Here is a 17,468-nt window from a genome sequence, read left to right as displayed (position 1 = left end):
ATACTGAATTTTGAGCAATAGCTCATGTGTGAAAATTGAGGCATGACAGGACAGTGTTATGTGTCAGACAACAGTTTAGTGGAGTCAGCGTTACCATCTTTGTGTCTATCATCTTGAATGCAGCACTCATCCAAGCTGAGGCTAAAGATGTGTGAAGAATTTCTATCTTTATCCTAATTGTATTACGCTTTTGAAATCTAACATTGATATTTCATTTTTTATTTCCCCCTATTTCCAGAAGTACTGTCCATTTTGTAATAAATCTTTAAGGCCAAAGCACAATATCATTAAATAAAAAATATTTTATAATTTTTTTACAGAATTATGTTTTTCTTTTTAGTTTTTAAACTTTTTATGTATTTTTATTTTTTATTTCTTTTGAGATGGGGTCTCGTTGTGTTGCTTAGGCTGGAGTATGGTGGTGTGAGACTGAAAAGCTCACTGGCTTCACCTGGCTCAAGCAGTCCTTCCATCTCAGCTTCCCAAGTAGCTGGGACTACAGGCATATGCCAACATGCCTGGCTATTTTTGCTTTTGGTAGAGATGGGGTCTTGCTGTGTTGCCCAGGCTGGTCTCAAACTGAACTCAAGCACTCCTCCTGCTTCAGCCTCTCAAAGTACTAAGATTACAGGTAAGAGCCACTGTGCCCAGCTGAGAATTATGTTGTCTTAATGTAGCATTTTTCAGATATAATGTTAGGATAGGGAACCCAAAGATCTGATTAGACCAACTTGGCAGAGAGACTAATAAATTAAAATACCAGGATACTGTTAATTGAAATTAATTAGAAGCAAAGGAAAAAAATGCGTAAATAAAATATTAATTTAAAATGAAATCTTCTGCTTTTACAAAACCTTTCCAGGAACACACATATTGTGCAAAGTGAATCCATAGCTGTATTAAAAAATAGTAATGGCTATTCGAGGTTAATTTTTTTTTGCTAGTTATAGATATTCAAATTCTAATAGCATAAAGCATTTTTTTTTCCCCTGGGATGTTATCGTCCCTAAGTTTTACATGTTTTAAACTAAGCTGTAAATTTAGCTTGAACAATTTTAATAACATTTCCAAAGATGTATCTTAAAAAGGAATTTAAAAGAAATACTGAGCTTTTGAAGTGAAACACAACCCCCTTTCTTACAAAAGCAGTCAACTTACTTTAACTGAACATTTCTTTGTTCTGAAGTTAGAAATAACTTCAGCAAAAATTTCTCCACAGGGTTGATATTTTAATGATGGGAACCTTAGGTTAATATGTTCATTTTATACTAGTCATTTATAATCATTTGTGAATGGAATGGTGATTGACAAATACATTTGCTTTAATGTGGAGCTGGACTATAATATATATGGATCAACTTCAGGTGTTCATGTCTGTCTTTTCTCCATGTGGAGTACGATTGTACCTTCTCTTCCCTCCTGCACTGCTTTTTGTCGTGGATGACGAGGCTGTGAATTCTTCCAGATCAAAGATCATATCATGTTGTGTCTGTAGCCCCAGCATGTAGAGCAATGCTAGGCAGCAGTATGTGGTTAATAAATGTTGGTTGAATGAATACATGATTGACTGAATGCATGTATGTCTAACAGTGTTTGCAGCTGACAGCCTTTTTGAAAAAATTATTTTGAATAGTTATAAGTTCACAGGAATTCCCCCTCCCATCCCTCAGACACAGGAGATTCCTTGTCTCCTCCCTACCAGTTTTCCCCACTGGTAGCATCTTACATGACGTAATACAGTGCCAAAACTAAGAAATTGACATTGGTATAATCCACAGATCTTCAGGATCACTGACTTTACATGCACTCATTTGTGTGTCCTTTGTATCAGTTCTAGGCAGTTTTATCACATGTATTGATTTGCATGGCTACCACCAGAATCAAGATAACAGATCTTGTGTATATGGGGTTCCATGCCCACAAGGCTTCCTGTGCTACTGTTTTGTAGCTAACCCTGACCCCTCATAACAGGATTTTAATCATCCTGACCTTGTGCTTTACATTAGCTTCTGCATTAACTATGGCATGAAGAACTATAAGATGTTTCTGTTTATTAAGAGACAGCAGCAGTGATTTTATCTGTATTCATTCCCCAGTCCACAGATCATCCCTCATCCATGATCAATTTACACATTTTCTGTTTAAAAAAATTATCTTAAAGTTGGCTTTCCTAGAGTAATGAATTGTCAACATTATCATAATGGGAGTCCACTCCTATTAATCAGAACTTAGAGACCACATGTTGTGTTCATTATCCAGAAAATGTATCAAGTTGCAAAACTTAAGTAGAATGCTAAAAATTGGGATCCACAGTATTAATGAGCTAAAAATTGACAAGTGCATCTTAGAAAATGCTTCTGTGAGCAAAAAAAATTTGCAGGCTCATATGCAGTGAATTGGAGTGTTCAACACGGTTTAATTGGCGGCTGTGGATGTCTTGTGCAAAATTGAGGTTGTAAAGATGGATGCATGTGGTAGGCATGGGGGGTCTAAATGGGTGAGTGTGTATTGTAAGGGAATCCGTCCCTTCCAACATACTGCAGGCTGGGTTGCAGATACAGTGATCCATGTTTATGTAAGCAAGGTGGAAACTTCTGATCTAGAAGGGAAAAAACAGGTGCTTTTGTATGTTTTTCTTTCAGGAAATAGTTCACATTTTCCAGAAAGAAAAGTTTTTTTTTTTTTTTTTTTTTTTTTTTTGGAGACGGAGTTTTGCTCTGTTGCCTAGGCTGGAGTGCAATGGCGTGATCTCGGCTCACTGCAACCTCCGCCTCCCAGGTTCAAGCAATTCTCTGCCTCAGCCTCCCGAGTAGCTGAGATTACAGGCGCCCACCACCATGCCTGGCTAATTTTTTTATTTTTAGTAGAGACGGGGTTTCACCATCTTGGCCAGGCTGGTCTTGAACTCCTGACCTCGTGATCCACCTGCCTCGGCCTCCCAAAGTGCTGGGATTACAGGCGTGAGCCACGGCTCCTGGCCCAAAAGAAAATCTTTTACGCTTATGTCACCAAGATAAAAACAGACAACATGGTCAAGTTTACACTTGGTTTATAAATTTATCAAAATGAGAGCTGTCTTGTTGGCATAAAACAGAAGGCACTTTTTCTACATCCTCTTCCCTGTCTTATTCTTTCACATTTCATTGTGCTGGAAGATCAGGTTAATGGAACTTCCTTGGGAATTTCATCACCATCTTCTGCTGACTTCTTTTTCTACCCTGCCTCCTGTCCCACCACAGGGATATGCAAAGTGAATGTCTGTTAGGGCAGAAGCCAGCAAGAAAAACCTGTTTTGCAAAGAAAAGCCTCCAGGCCAACTCCTCTGTCATCTGGATAGAAAAATCTTGCCACATCCTCAGGTTGAAAAACCTTCTTGGGAACGCTGTGTTCCTGCTGGTGGCGTTCATGTGTTTGTGCGTGCACTGTGTGGGGATCTGGGAGCCTGTGGGTGGGCGTGGGGACAATGAGTCTGGGTGAGTGTCAGGCAAGGCCTTTAAAAATAGCTTGTTTTTCATTTTTTTGGTACATAGCCTCCCTGTTCCAGTTTATTAACAATCAATTTTTAACTCTTATATTAGGTACCGTGGGAAGTTAAGTTCTTTCTTTGAAGAACTAAGAGTCTCTTCAGAGGATTTATCTGCAAGTGGGAGAAAAGGAGATTTATCAGCAATGCAAAATAGGCCATGGAATATTTAAGTATGGAGAGGATACATTGTTAAAAGTATGGAAATGGTCTGAGGAAAATCTGTGAAGACTTAGAGAGTGGATGGTGTCAGATGGTTCACAAGGAGGTGATGAATGCTAGGCCTTGCGGATAGGAGTGTATAGGAGCATTCTGAGGCAGGAGCTGGGGATGTGGCCGTGGCTGGCTGGTTAATGAGTGCACTGGACCGGTCAGACATCCTGGGTTCAAGTCCTTCTACCACTAGACCTGTTAATTTAAGGTGAGGTTCTTCCCTATTAACTCCCATGTCACATTAAAGTTATGAATAGTAAATAAAATGTTTATAAAAAAGTAAAAAAGCTTTCTAAATTGCAAAATCCTATAGAGATTTGAATTGTTACTCTCAAATTACCAGTCTTAGAAATCAAAATTTTAAAAATTTGTGTACAATTTAAAACTGAAGAGCGTCTGAAAAGATGCTGATACTTACCCATTTTTAAGGATATGAAATGACAGCAGATCATTTTAGGATGAAAAATTCATTCCCCTTTCAACCCCTCAGAAATGAATTTTTAGAATGATTATGATTCTCTTCAGCTTTTCTAAAACTTTGTGAGAAAGATTACTTCTAAAGAACTGGGTAGTACCAGCTTTTTGTTTGGCTTCATTCAGACATCACATTTAAAAACAAACAAATGAGAACAAAACAAAAAAATGTACTATGAATTTTTCTTCCTCCTTTCTTTTGAGACATATTTATCGAGCACCTATTTGGATGCCAGCTCCTGCAATGGGGATCAAAAATAATCATCATTCTTGCAGTGGTGCAGATAACCACATTAATATAAATCGAGTCAACCCTCTGTTTCCAAGGGTTTCTCATCCACAAATTCCACCAACCGAAATTGGAAATATTAAAAGAAAGACAACATAAATTTAAAAATACAGCACAACTATGTATGTAGCATCTGCATTGTATTAGGCATTATATGTAATCTAGAGATGATTTAAAGTATATGGGAGGATATGCATAGGTTATATGCAAATACTACATGCTACTGTTTTACATAATGGGCTCAAGCATCTTTGGATTTTGATTTGTGGCGGGAGTCCTAGAACCAATAACTGCAAATACTGAGGGATTACTGTATATATGTATCACTTCCACCCGAGAGCTGCTGTTGAATAAAGGGAAAAATTCTAGGCTAGCATATAACAGGAAACTGGTGAGGCTGTGTTCCCTTGAGGAAGTAATATTTGACTACAGATGTGAGGTAAGCTATGGGATAAAAAGGCCTGGAAATCAGAACAGAGGTATATGGGTTGGGATAAAAATTAATTGCTAAAAATAGTGACAGCTATTAAGCCAGTGTATATGATGGGCATTTTTATAGTATTCTACCTTGGAAGCTTAGACAAATCCTCTTCTATAGCATCTTAATACAGCAGTTTGCCTAGGCATTATGCTTTGTCCAACCTGAGATATTTTCAGAAATAATGCTCTAAGATTTCAGATGTATCTCCCTAATACTTTGCTTCATAAAACCCGAATCAGAGTAATACACAAAAGGTACTAAAATAGGATTTAAGTGAATATCTTTGTAAATCTGGAATAGAGAAGGACTTTCTGAATGGTGACTCCAAATCTAGAAATTGTAAGTTGGAATTTGACTACTTCAAACACCTTTATAATAAAAGTTTTGTCAGTTTAAATGGCGAACTATAAAGTGGTAAAAACCATTTACAATATATATGACAGTGAAAATATTTTTCATGAAGAAACCTCTTAAATAAAGTAAGGCAGCAGCTGCCCAATATAAAGATGGGAAAATATTTGAACTGGGATTTCACAAGAGAATGCATAAATGGTCCGGGTGTGGTGGCTCATGCCTGTAATCCCAGCACTTTGGGAGGCCAAGGCAGGTGAATCACCTGAGGTAAGGAGTTCAAGACCAGCCTGGCCAACATGGCGAAAACCCATCTCTACTAAAAAAAAATACAAAAAATTCGCCAGGCATGGTGGTGGGTGCCTCTAATCCCAGCTACTTGGGAGGCTGAGGCAGGAGAATTGCTTGAACCTGGGAGGCAGAGGTTGCAGTGAGCTGAGATCCTGTCATTGCACTAAAGCCTGGGTGACAGAGCGAGACTCTGTCTCAAAAAACAAAAACAAAACAAAACAAAACAAAAAAAGAGAAGGCGTAAATGACCAGTAAACAGATGAGTTGATGTTTAATGTCACTGGTAGTCCAAGAAATATAAATTAAAACAGTGCCTTTTTTTTTTTTTTTTTTGGCTTTCAGCTTGGGTAAGATTAAAAAGATGGCCATATGGAAGAAACTGTAATAACGACACATATATATGCACTGATGAAACGTGTGAATGTATACTTTCTGTATGCCTAACCATTTATAATCTGATTACCCTATGACCCAGAAATTTTACTTCTAGGAATATATTCCAAAAATATAATTATGAGTATGTGTAAAGATTTAGCTACAATTATGCTCATCAGATTATTATAATTAAAAGTTGCGAAGCAATCAAAATGTGTAATAGGGAGATAGTTACATAAATGTGGCACATTGATAGAAGGAACACTAAGCTGCCATTCAAAACAAAAGTCTTTTTGAATTCTTTGCTATGGAAGTTTGTCCATGAAATATTAAGTAATCTAGGAAGTAGATTACAAAATAGCATTTGTGTCAAGGATCTATAGTAACATGTTGAACACTTGTGTGTTAGATACTAGGCTAAGTGCTTTATGTTGATTATCTCATTTAATTATAACATTCCTTTGAGTAAATATTATTAGCCCTATCTTATAGATTAGTTAACAGAAATAACGGGGCTAAATAACTCCAGGTCACACCAGTTGGAAGTGTGGAGCCAGGTTTTAAGGATCAGCTTCAGAATTTGTACATTTGTGTATGTGCATATATAATAAAAGGGCATACACCAAATAGAGTAACAATGTATCCTGTTAGTTGTAGAACTTCAAGGGATCTCAACTTTCTTATTTATACTTTTTGCAGAGTCTGAGAGTTTTAGCCTGTACTTTTCTTAAGAGGAAATAAAAGCAATGGTGTTTTTATTTCTTAATGTTTTTATTATATAAGAAGGGCAGGCAGCACTGGTTTTAATTTGTATACAGTACATGTCACGTTTTATTTCAAGAGGAAAAGATGGAGAAAAAGAAATAGCATATTTAATTGGCATTTTTTATAACACCCATGGGGCATTATTAGGAAATTAGTAAGTGACGTTTGTGGAGGTAGCTGTTAGGGTAGATACAGAGAAATGGAGTTTTAAAGAATAAAAGCAATTGAACATTAAACACATATTTCTGTTTAAAATTTTAAATACTTTTTGGAAAATTAAAATATTAGTATAGAGGTGATTTTCTTTTTATTGGTCAGCCATCAAGTATTTACTGAATACCAAGCATTGCCAGCAGCAAAGAAGAAGTATAAGATGTAGAATTAATGCTGTAGTTGTAGATACAAAACTTCAGGAAGAGGTAATCTGTATTTAAGATAGTTATATGATCAGGTGGTAAATTACAAAGTTCAGATGAAAATATAGAGAGAGGCCTGGGTCATGAGAATGGGGTTGTATATAAGATGGGTAAGGTTGAATAATACTCATGTGTCATAGAGAAGATACATGGAGAAAGCAAGCGTTGAGTTGACACTGAACGCTGGGTAGGTAGTGACTGAAAGTAGAACACGTTCTGTAGGCAAAATAGCCTGAGCAAGTAGCAGATACAAGAATGAGCAGCTTGGAAATGTACAGTTCAGTAAGGTTTTGGCTGGTTTTCCTGAAGACATAGGAATTAAAGTAAAGTGAGACCAGACTATGGAGAGCTTCCACTGTGAAGCATTTATGCGGGTACATAAATGTATCTAGATGCAATTATCTAGATACATATAAGAAAGTATTTGAAGGCCTTCCACAAGGCTTAGTTATTATATTGGTTTACTACAAGTTCTTCTTCAGTTTCTGTTAGAAATGTTAAGGAGAGTCCTATGATCAAGTCTGTGCCTAACAGATTTGGAAGCTCCTACTACATATCGTAGGTTTTATTTTCACTTTCCAAACTGTATTTTTATAGTGCACCAACAACATTCCATGGATTTTTACGTGAAAAATGATGAACTTGATTAGTGTGAGGAGGCCTCTGTACGCTTGTGAACAGAGTCCTTAATTAAGAAACTCTGCCTTGGGTGGTGCTTTGGACATGGTGTAGCCTAGCTTCCCACCTCAGTGAAGGAATTTCTCTTATAATAATTCCCAAATGAGATTATTCCTATTTACCTAAAATAATTAATAGAGAGAGGAAGATGAAGACCTAATTAGTTGCTTAGCCGGACATTTAGAGTAGCCTATTGCATCTTTGAAATACATATTTATAACTGAATGAAAATTGAGAAGCACACTTTTTTTTCAGATTTGTATTTGTTGGAAAAGAATCACGTGGAACACTAAATCATAAGTTAATTTAATCTTTCAAGTAACTTTATCTTTTAATCTATGCAACATGGAATATCTATCATGATATTAACTATTTTAGTTATTTGAGTTGTTTTATAATGTACTCCTTGTAGATGGAAGAAGGCGGTATGTTAACGGTACATATAAAAAAAGTCTGGTTTGGTACAAGATTACATCTCTTTAATAGTAATGATTTAAATCACATCTTTTTAAAATTTGAAGTAGTGCCCTACCAAAGAGTTAAGTTATTACCAGTAACATACACCTCCTCTAAATAAAATAAAAGAGACATGATGATAATTTCTCATAAACCTAGAGTTAAGATTTATCTAGTTCTATGTACCTGAGATTGCCCCCTTATCAAACTGATTTTATCTGCTTCACTCAACATATAGCATATTGTTGGTAGAACTGGTAATTCAGAACAAAGCAGAAGACACAGTCTGTTTGTTGAGTGTAAATCTAATTTATGAAGCCATCCAATCACAAGAAATTGCATGAATGAATTTTAAATCACATATAAAGTCAATAGTATTGCTAGAGGAGACTTAGTCAAGGAAGACATTATGGAGAATTTCCAAATTTCCAAAGAGCAAAAAGATGGGCTTTGATGGTCCAAGGAAGGTTTCCATCTAGAAGAAATAGCAAATGGCTGAGTCTGTGAATCCACTGAGTCTTGGACTGTTTATATAATCTTTGTAGTTCGAGATATAGCACAGTGCCTTGTGCATATTTGTATTTTAAAAATATATAGTGCCTTGTAGATATTATAAAGAGTAGGAAGTAGACTTTAATAATCTTCAGTATAGTGCAGCCGTTCAAAATGAAGTTTAGGATTAGAGAAATTATAGCTTGAGTCTTAGTTTAACCACTTGTTTCTACCTCTGATATTAGTCAAGATCTTTACCTTGACAGTTTCCTCATGTCAAGGTGGTACATCAAGAGTCAAAATTTGTGATTGTAATGAGCTAAATCTTGTGAAGTAAGATGCTATCTTAAATGTCACCCTGAAATGAAATAGGAACATGGCAGAATGCTACTTTTGTGGCTTGTATTAACATATAAATGCATCCTTTATTGTTTGCTATAGGCTTCTAAGAAGTGATACTAATTGGCTTAAATATTATCTGTACCATATAATTATTTTCTCTTGGATGGGGGCCAAAATGAGAGAGAGTGTGCGAGGAAAGGACAGGAAGGTTTTTTTCTGAAACAGTAGAGGTGTTCAGACATCTTCATCTAGGTATTTAGAAATTTAATTAAGGCCCATCTTAAGGTAGGGTGAAATATCCTCTTTTCTAATGAAAGAAGTTGATGTCTAATGACCATATATTGGCAGTAATAGACACAGAGTCTGAATCAGGAATAGGAAAAGAGAGGCAATAACGTGTAACATTGGGCAGAGTGTGTGCTCCCGCTCTGCTCTTCTCTAACAGCTTCTTTCCTGACTGTTCTTTGCTTTGTCCGAAAGAGGTAGTCTCTCTATTGTCAGTGGGCTCTATTTTTGGTAATCTTCTCATTTGTTTTCTTCTAGTGAGTCCTGGCTACCATACTGGCTAAAACAAAATATGCTCCCACTCCATTCCTATCCATGACTTTTATTTTAGCCTGGAGGTTCAAATCTCTAAGGACATTTTGACTTTTATATTTGGCTATCAGTGTTCTCAGATAATTCAAGACAAATAGTCACTTAAAAATTTTTTAATGTGCTATAAAATGATCTACTGTGGAGTTTTATGGAGGAAATTCATATATACTTATAAGAAAATACAGAACTTTAAGTAATTTAGAGGCATCTGTGGAGTGAATCAGGCTCTTCCTGTGGCCTCAACTCTCCTTCCTTTCCATACTTTTTCACTTCAGCTTCCTTGTGCCTGGCTCTGGATATGCACTTAACTATAGGTCAGAGGTAAGATTTGATAAGCAGTGTTCTTAGGAGATTAAGTTATGAAACTTAACTCATAGGGAACCAAACATTTGATTTAGGAAGGGAGCTAACTGCCTAGGAGGTCCTTAGGTGTTATTTATGCTAGAAAGCAAGGTCCTTTCTAGGGGCCAGACTTATCCTGATGTATAGAATGAGACTTGTTGAGAAATGCCTGGAAACAAACTGTAAGAGTGATACTAGGTACTCTGGATGCCTAAACCCGTTAATAGGGTTCCTAAATACTTACCTTAGAAATCACTGGTTACTTAAACACTACAGAGAACCGTAAAGATTTATGTGATCCAGTATATTCTACCAAATTATTCCTGGTGTAGTTAAGTCTGACTTAAATAGAAATATGACCAGATAACATGCCTGTACCAATTTTATGATCTTAAAGTTAAAATTTTAATTTACTTGGAAACATTTAATGGGAAACGTTGAAAACTAAGTAGTTGACCAATCATGGTGAAATTTTCTTGACATATACTTTAACAAATCCTGCATTTCAACAACAGATAAAAAAACAACTGAGGAAAAGCAGATCTAGAACATTTATATGAAGAAATAGAAATAAAAGTGCTGGTTTTATATGATTTATAAATCCCTTTCTTTTTAAAGACTGGTATTTGGGAATGGTAGGCAATAGAGGATCAGTACTTGGTTGGTCTTAGTCCCACTGTTTATTATTGATTAGATATCCTCCATGTAATCTTTTGGGCAAGTTATGTTTTTGACTTGAGATTCACTTTCCTCATTTATAAAATACGGTTACCAAAATTACCTACTTGGTAATGTGGTACTGAGAATTATGTAAAAGGGAACTATGTAAACTATCTGGCAGGGCATCTGGAAGTTAGTACTCAATGGTAAATATTAACTATTAATAGTGATAACTGCAAACCTTTTTTAATATCATATGTTTTTACTGCTATTTCTCTAGATCTTTTTAATTGATCATATAAGGTATGCCCCTTTATAAAAAATTGAAAATTCTTTCTCTTTTTCTTATATTAATTTAAACTTATAAAATGATGTGATTCCCTTGTCTTCCTTCTCTTACACATTGTAACTCTCTGCTGCACCTAGATGCATTGTAAAATCTTACTCATGTAAATATTTTAAAACTTGAAGCATTTTCCACATAAGAGCCATGTTTCTTATATTTATCATAGTAAAAGAACTTCTAGATATGACCTTACTAATCCTTATAGTCTTTCAATAAATATTGCCATTTGGAATCTATTTTAATGTTTAAAAATATTAGGGACTATAAAATATGTATATATATTGTAGCTATAAGTACTTAGAAAAACGTTATGAAATTATGACGGTAATACAAATTAAGATAAATATTTCTAGTGAAACCACCACATTTACTTGATAGAAGTTTTTGTATACTTTACTAATTATTCTGCATACGCAGGTCATTTTAACTTAATATTGCAAAATAAGCTCTTTTTTCCATTTTTCTTAAATGTAGTTTATAATAGCAGCATGCTAGTCCATCACAGTTTTCAACCATAATTAAATCAGCTATTTCCTCGTAATAAATTATTTCCAGTTTTTAGATTATAAATCGTGTTTCCATGCACTTTTTATACTTACAGTTTTTCCTTTTTTTGTTGTTGTAGGATTAATCTAGGAATGTTATCACTGGGTCAAAGACTATCAACGTGCTTTTGACTCTTGAAAGGAAAGTGCCTTTCAAAGGAGTTCTGATAGTTGGTATTGCCAGAGGCAACCTATAAATAAGGTCCTTCCTGCCACTTTCTAGCAATGGATATAATGGCTATTAAATTGGCCTGAAATTCAATCAATGTTAAGTGATATCTCATTTTTTTCTTCTTCTTTCTTTACAAGGGACAGAAATAATTGTTGACATACTGTTTTGGATTAAAGTGGGTAATCATGTGATGAAATAATTTGGAATTGGTAGTACAGTTATAATAAAGCACACGTTGTTGAAACTAAATTAAAAAGACTCTTTAATGCACCTTGTTGACTTTTTATGTGAAGAATGTGTATGGTCACAATTGAAACTCTTATGGGAAAATTTTAAAGTTTTTGAAGTAAAAAAGAAAAAAGAGGCCAAAAAACTTTAAAATGTATTTCCATCTTGTAGATTCAATTGCTGATTTCTTAATATGCCATCTACTTTAAACTCTTAAGTATCTGAAGCCCAAGTCACTACATGTAGAATTAGAAACCACTGTTTTTGGTTTTAAGGGTATGGGTATTTATAAATAGCCTTAGTGGAATCTTTATCTTCAGTTTTACTGTTAAAGCCTAATTGAGTTTTACTATTAAAGCTGACTATACTCTGTCTTCCTCCTTAGCTTGCTTTTGCTTCATTTATAGAACAGACCCTAGTATTTTAAAAACAATTATATATGCCACTCATACCTACCCCTCTCCCCCCGCTCCCAAGACAAAATGTATGCATGTTGAATGAACAGACATTGCGAAGTGGGGGGATTTCTTTGAGCTGTAGAATTAGATGATGAAAAAAGGGAGAGGGGGAAGTGTGAGAACTACAGAGAAAAGAAGACCATTAGAGAAGAAGACATGGAGATATGAAAGAAGTAGCTTTACACTTTGAGTTCTCATTGCCTTCGTATTTCTTCACAAATTCTCAGGCAAGCTGTAAGGTAGGTTGTTTTTTAAGGCTTATTGATAAGCAGTTGATTCGTATTTTAGGTCAAACTAATTCTGCATCTCTTTCCCATTGTTCTTTTCTATTCTGCTTCTTTATTCTACTCTATTTTTAAGAGAAACACTGTGTAACTTGCTGGCTCTTTCTGCTCTGCTGTTGCTCCAGCCCTGCAGCTTCCCCACCGTGTGAATTTGCACTTCAGTGGCACCATTTCCTGTTAGAAACCAAAGGCAGGCCCCTGACTTTTCTAGGTGGTGATTCACACAGGAAAAGACCTGAAAAGCTGTATCAGGGCACCTGACTTCACCGTGGGACTAGCTGATCGACTTGAAGCACAAATGGGGCCCTGGAATCTTTTTCCTACCTTTTGGTCTCCTGTGGGTCTGAGGTAGAGTGGTCAAAAAATTTAAAGATTGATGTAAGTAGATTCTAGAACACAAATTACAGAAGGTTAGAATCGATGTTTTTCAGATTACCCTGGATAGAAATCAAGGTGAATGATACTGATATTTGAATCCAAATCAGGTATTTGTTGTTTTTAATTATAGTAAAATACATGTAACAGAAATGTACTATTTTAACCCTTTTTAAAACATTATATATTGTCATGTAACTGTATCTAACATGGAAATATGTGCATGCATATGTAACTTACAAAGATGAAAACTGTTCCTTCCTTATTTTGTAATAGAAGAACCTTAAATATCACTATTTTAATTTTCTTTTTAAATTGTGAAATACAACTTAAAATTTTATTTTAACCATTTTTAAATGTATAATACAAGGTGATGTTTTTTCACTATATAAGTTTGGCTTTACATAAAGGAATTACATACAGTTCTATTAGAGAAGCATGCAACTAAAAAGAGGTTGATTTGCAGATATTTCACTTTTTTGGAAATGAAATAACTGATTTTTTTCCTCTTCCATCCCTCTTTATTTTTCTACACATGTATTTTGGTACTTGAAGTATTGCTAAGTTTTTGAACCCAGTTTTCCTCCAAGGTAAAGGTTTTTTTTTTTTTTTCCCAAAATCTTGAGTTAATTTTTTCATGTAATGAATTTGCAATCCATGTGCAATCGATCTTTATAATAAAAATATGAAATTGACATTTCACATTGTATCCATAATTGGCATAAATTATGATGATTAATAATGTCAAGTTTGTGAGTTAGGGTACCCAAAACTCAACTGTTTCACTAGAGAAATCTTAGCAAATCCAAATTATTTAATTGTTTGCATTTTACCAAATAATGTTTTCAGCCTGTTATGGGGACTCTAGAGAGGTGGTTATCTGACAGTTGTCAAGTCGGAGGAAGTTAAGATGCCTTCGTATCTACCTGGGCTCATCATTTAGCTATATCTGCAGTCATTTGGTAATGTCATCCAGTCAGTCAAATGTGTTTCATTTACTTTATTCATCAATATAATCTACATTATATTTACGACAGTGGCTGTTTATAAAAAGGCAGTATATAAACCTGGACAGTTCTAAATTCCCTTGGGTACCTTTCTTACCTCAGTATATGTTAGTAAATGATGATTATGTCCTATGCAGTGGAGTGCCAGAACTCTTGCATCTGTTTAGACTACTCACTGATTTTCTTTTTTTTTTTTTTTAACTCTGAACAAACCAAAGTGTCCAACATGTGTAACTCACTAATGTTCACAACCCACTTGTAGCGAAACTAAGAACCTTAAAATGACCTTGAAGCTATAGCAGTAGTGAGCATCAGATATATTCAGACACTTCATGAGTCGATTAGCAACAGAGACTTCTTCCCTTAGAAAATAGAAGTAGTTGGGAAGCAATGACATTTGCATAAAGGCACTTCCTTTTGCCACCTTTTGGATTTTTTTTTTTTTGTAGAATTATGGTTTAATCTTACTGCTGTTATCAAACTGCTTTAAGCTTCTTTCCAAGTATCACAGCCAAATTGAAGGATTTATTTCCTTGCTTGCACTTTGAAACATAGCTGTCAAACAAAGTAAGCAAAGGCAAGTGATAGAGATACAGCCCCTTTGCATTTTCAGTTTATTTGCATTTGTTCATGACTTCTAAGACACTTTAAATTTCCAAAGGAGTTTGCTTTCTTTAAACTCTGTCATATGTACATTGTTACCTGAATGAGTCTGTAAGAGATCAAAGTACCTGTCAGCTTAGTAAATAGAAGAGATTTTTTTTCTCTCTGAGCTGGTTATAAAGGGAGATTCCATTGGCTTATTTATGTTGAGAACTTAACATAGTTAGGAAAACAGTGGGTTGTTAAAGTTTGAAAAGTGTCAGGGAAGAGGTGGGTGGTTTCTGTAGAGTATCAAATATTTGAAGTATATTAAAGCTGAAATAAGTGAAAATCTGTTAGATTACTTGGAGTTTCTCCTAATTTCCTATGTTTTAGAGAGACTTTTTCCCCCTCAAGTGCATTTGCATATATAGAAACAAAATGTGGCTTCCACAAATGATGTTGCCTATCTCTCTTAAAGTAATATTTAAATGAATAATACAGACTCGTTAATATTGTCAATTATTTTATAGGATACTTGAAGCTGAAGAAGACACAAATATCAGGGGCCTAACTAATTTGTACCTATGGAATTACTATTTTGGTGAAAAATATTTTCACTCCATGTGTTCATTGTGTGTGCATGCCTGCCCTCTCTCGGCAGTGGTCCAGCTGATTGCTGCTGTTACTGTTAAGGGCTCTTAGTGTATCAAATATAAGTTCTTGAGCATGACAGAGTGATGCATATACTCATTTTTTAAATTGGAAACAAATGTTCTGTACTAACTATATAGTGAGTACAATCAAATACATAAACCATTAGATGGGCAACTAAGCTGGTAAGCCATGGATAATTTAGTATTTTGTTGGATATCTGTTAGAACATGAAGTTGGAATTGAGAATGTATTTTCTCCTGAAATATAGTTGATGATTATGTATCTGTCTGTGAGGTGTGGTTAATTCCACAAAGCTTATTTCTTCTACAGTATCCCCCAAATTAGAATATGGTACTGCCATTATGTGATAACCCTGCATATGACAGTGTATCTATTGGAAAATGTTTTGAGTTTTCGTATGAATTTTTAGGGGCATTGCTGTAGCTCTGACAGTATAAATATGGATTTGAAAGTTATAGGCCATACACAACTTGATATTTCAGAGGCTAGGAGTTGCAGTGGGGCTCCAGTGCACTGGTGGTGATAAAACTGTTAGGGGTTGGAATCTCTTTGCACTTTGATCTCTTAGGAACTGTCTTAACCCTAGCTGTATTTCACATGCCCCTTTTCTTCAAGATCACCAGAAACTTGCTTAATCTGCTACCTCTCCACAATGAACAGCTGATGCTCTGGCCATAGTAGCTATCAGCCCCCTTTCCTGCTAGTTAGTTCCTGGGTTAGTGTCCCCACAAAATTCATGTCCTTTTTGGGACCTCAGAATGTGATCTCATTTGGAATTAGAGTTGTTGCCAATGTAATGAATTAAGATGAGGTCATCCTAGAGTAGAGTGGCCTTTAATCCAATATGGCTGTGTCCTTCTAAGAAGACACACACATAGGGAGAGCACCATGTCACAGAGGCAGAGATTGGAGTGATATATTTACAGGCCAAGGAATACCAGCGATTATTGGAAACACCAGAAACTCAGAGAAAGGCATGGAACAGATTCTGCTCTACAGGCTTCAGAGAGAACGTGGCCCTACCAACAACTTGATTTTGGAATTTCAGCCTCCATAACTGTGAGAGAGTAGATTTCTGTTCTTAAAAGCCACCTGGCATGTGCTACTTCTTTACTGCAGCCCTAGGAAACTAATACACCTGCCAATAAGTAGAGAAGAACACAGTCTCTGAGTTTCTCCCCTGTAAGTCTGTTTTTTAGCAAACATGTAAGTAATTTTTAACGTTCTCTAAAATTCTCAAAAACAAAACCAAACATCTGTAGGTGAAGAACATTCATTTTCAACCATCACTTCAGTTTGGCATTTTATGGGAAAGCTATTCCATACTAGGATCCCATCCCCAGAGGTTCTAATCTGGTGGGTTAAGGGTAGGGCCTGGGCATCTGTATGTTTTAAACCTTCCCAAGGGAATCTTGGTATATGCAGCTAGAGCAGAGAATCACTAGTGCAGAGAGAAGAGTAAGAACTAGCCAGGTGCACATTAGAATCAGCTTGTTGGCTTCTGAAACTTACTGATGCGTGAGCCCCAACACCAGAGGTTAGGGATGCAGCCTGCCATTTGGTTAGGGATGCAGAGAGTTAGGTCAAAGAGAGTTTTGAAGCTCCCGGTGATTTTTTTTTTTTTTCCACAGTGGATGGATGGATGAGATCTCAGCATGACAAAATATCTTCTTCTGTACTGTGTTCTTTCTTTTTCATAATTCAAGGCCTTCCCAGACATCTTCAAAGGGGGCGGCCAATGAGTTATATGTTGGGGGGATTGGAGTGGTCACTGCAGGTGGGTGCAGGTGGCTGCAGGTGGGGTGAGAGGGGGTCAATTTTTTTTTTTTTGGATTTACCCTTTTCCCTCCTATTTTCTGCACCATTGCATGTTCTGTGGGAAAACCTGTCTTGGGCCCACATGAAGGAAATGAGAATGAAAGTGTAGGGTTGCAAAAGTATAGATGTGAGGGGATACCCAGTGAGAGGAAAAAATTTGAAAAATGCCATGTGGCAGAAGTGGGAGACTGTGGCCACTGGTGGCTGTTTCAGTTGTGTATAATCCATTG

At 35.9% G+C, this 17,468-nt stretch overlaps 1 protein-coding gene across 11 annotated transcripts in view; it reads left to right on the top strand.

Moving 5' to 3' along the window:
* KLF12 (KLF transcription factor 12) overlaps positions 1–17,468 on the top strand; it is a 620,046-nt gene that overhangs the window by 265,929 nt on the left and 336,649 nt on the right. Inside the window, exon 1 of one of the 11 annotated variants that reach the window (XM_054665374.2) lies at positions 13,029–13,156. The exons of 9 other annotated variants lie outside the window; for them this stretch is intronic. The gene's annotated coding sequence lies outside the window, so the exon portion shown is untranslated. Of the gene's footprint in view, positions 1–13,028; positions 13,157–17,468 lie in introns of those variants that run through there. One more of the 11 variants, XM_054665369.2, reaches the window with a different exon arrangement.

This window comes from Pan troglodytes, chromosome 14, assembly GCF_028858775.2.
Source record: "Pan troglodytes isolate AG18354 chromosome 14, NHGRI_mPanTro3-v2.0_pri, whole genome shotgun sequence".
Taxonomy (NCBI): Eukaryota; Metazoa; Chordata; class Mammalia; order Primates; family Hominidae; genus Pan; species Pan troglodytes.
Note: the sequence above shows the minus strand (reverse complement) of the source record. Positions and strands in the feature narration are given on the sequence as shown.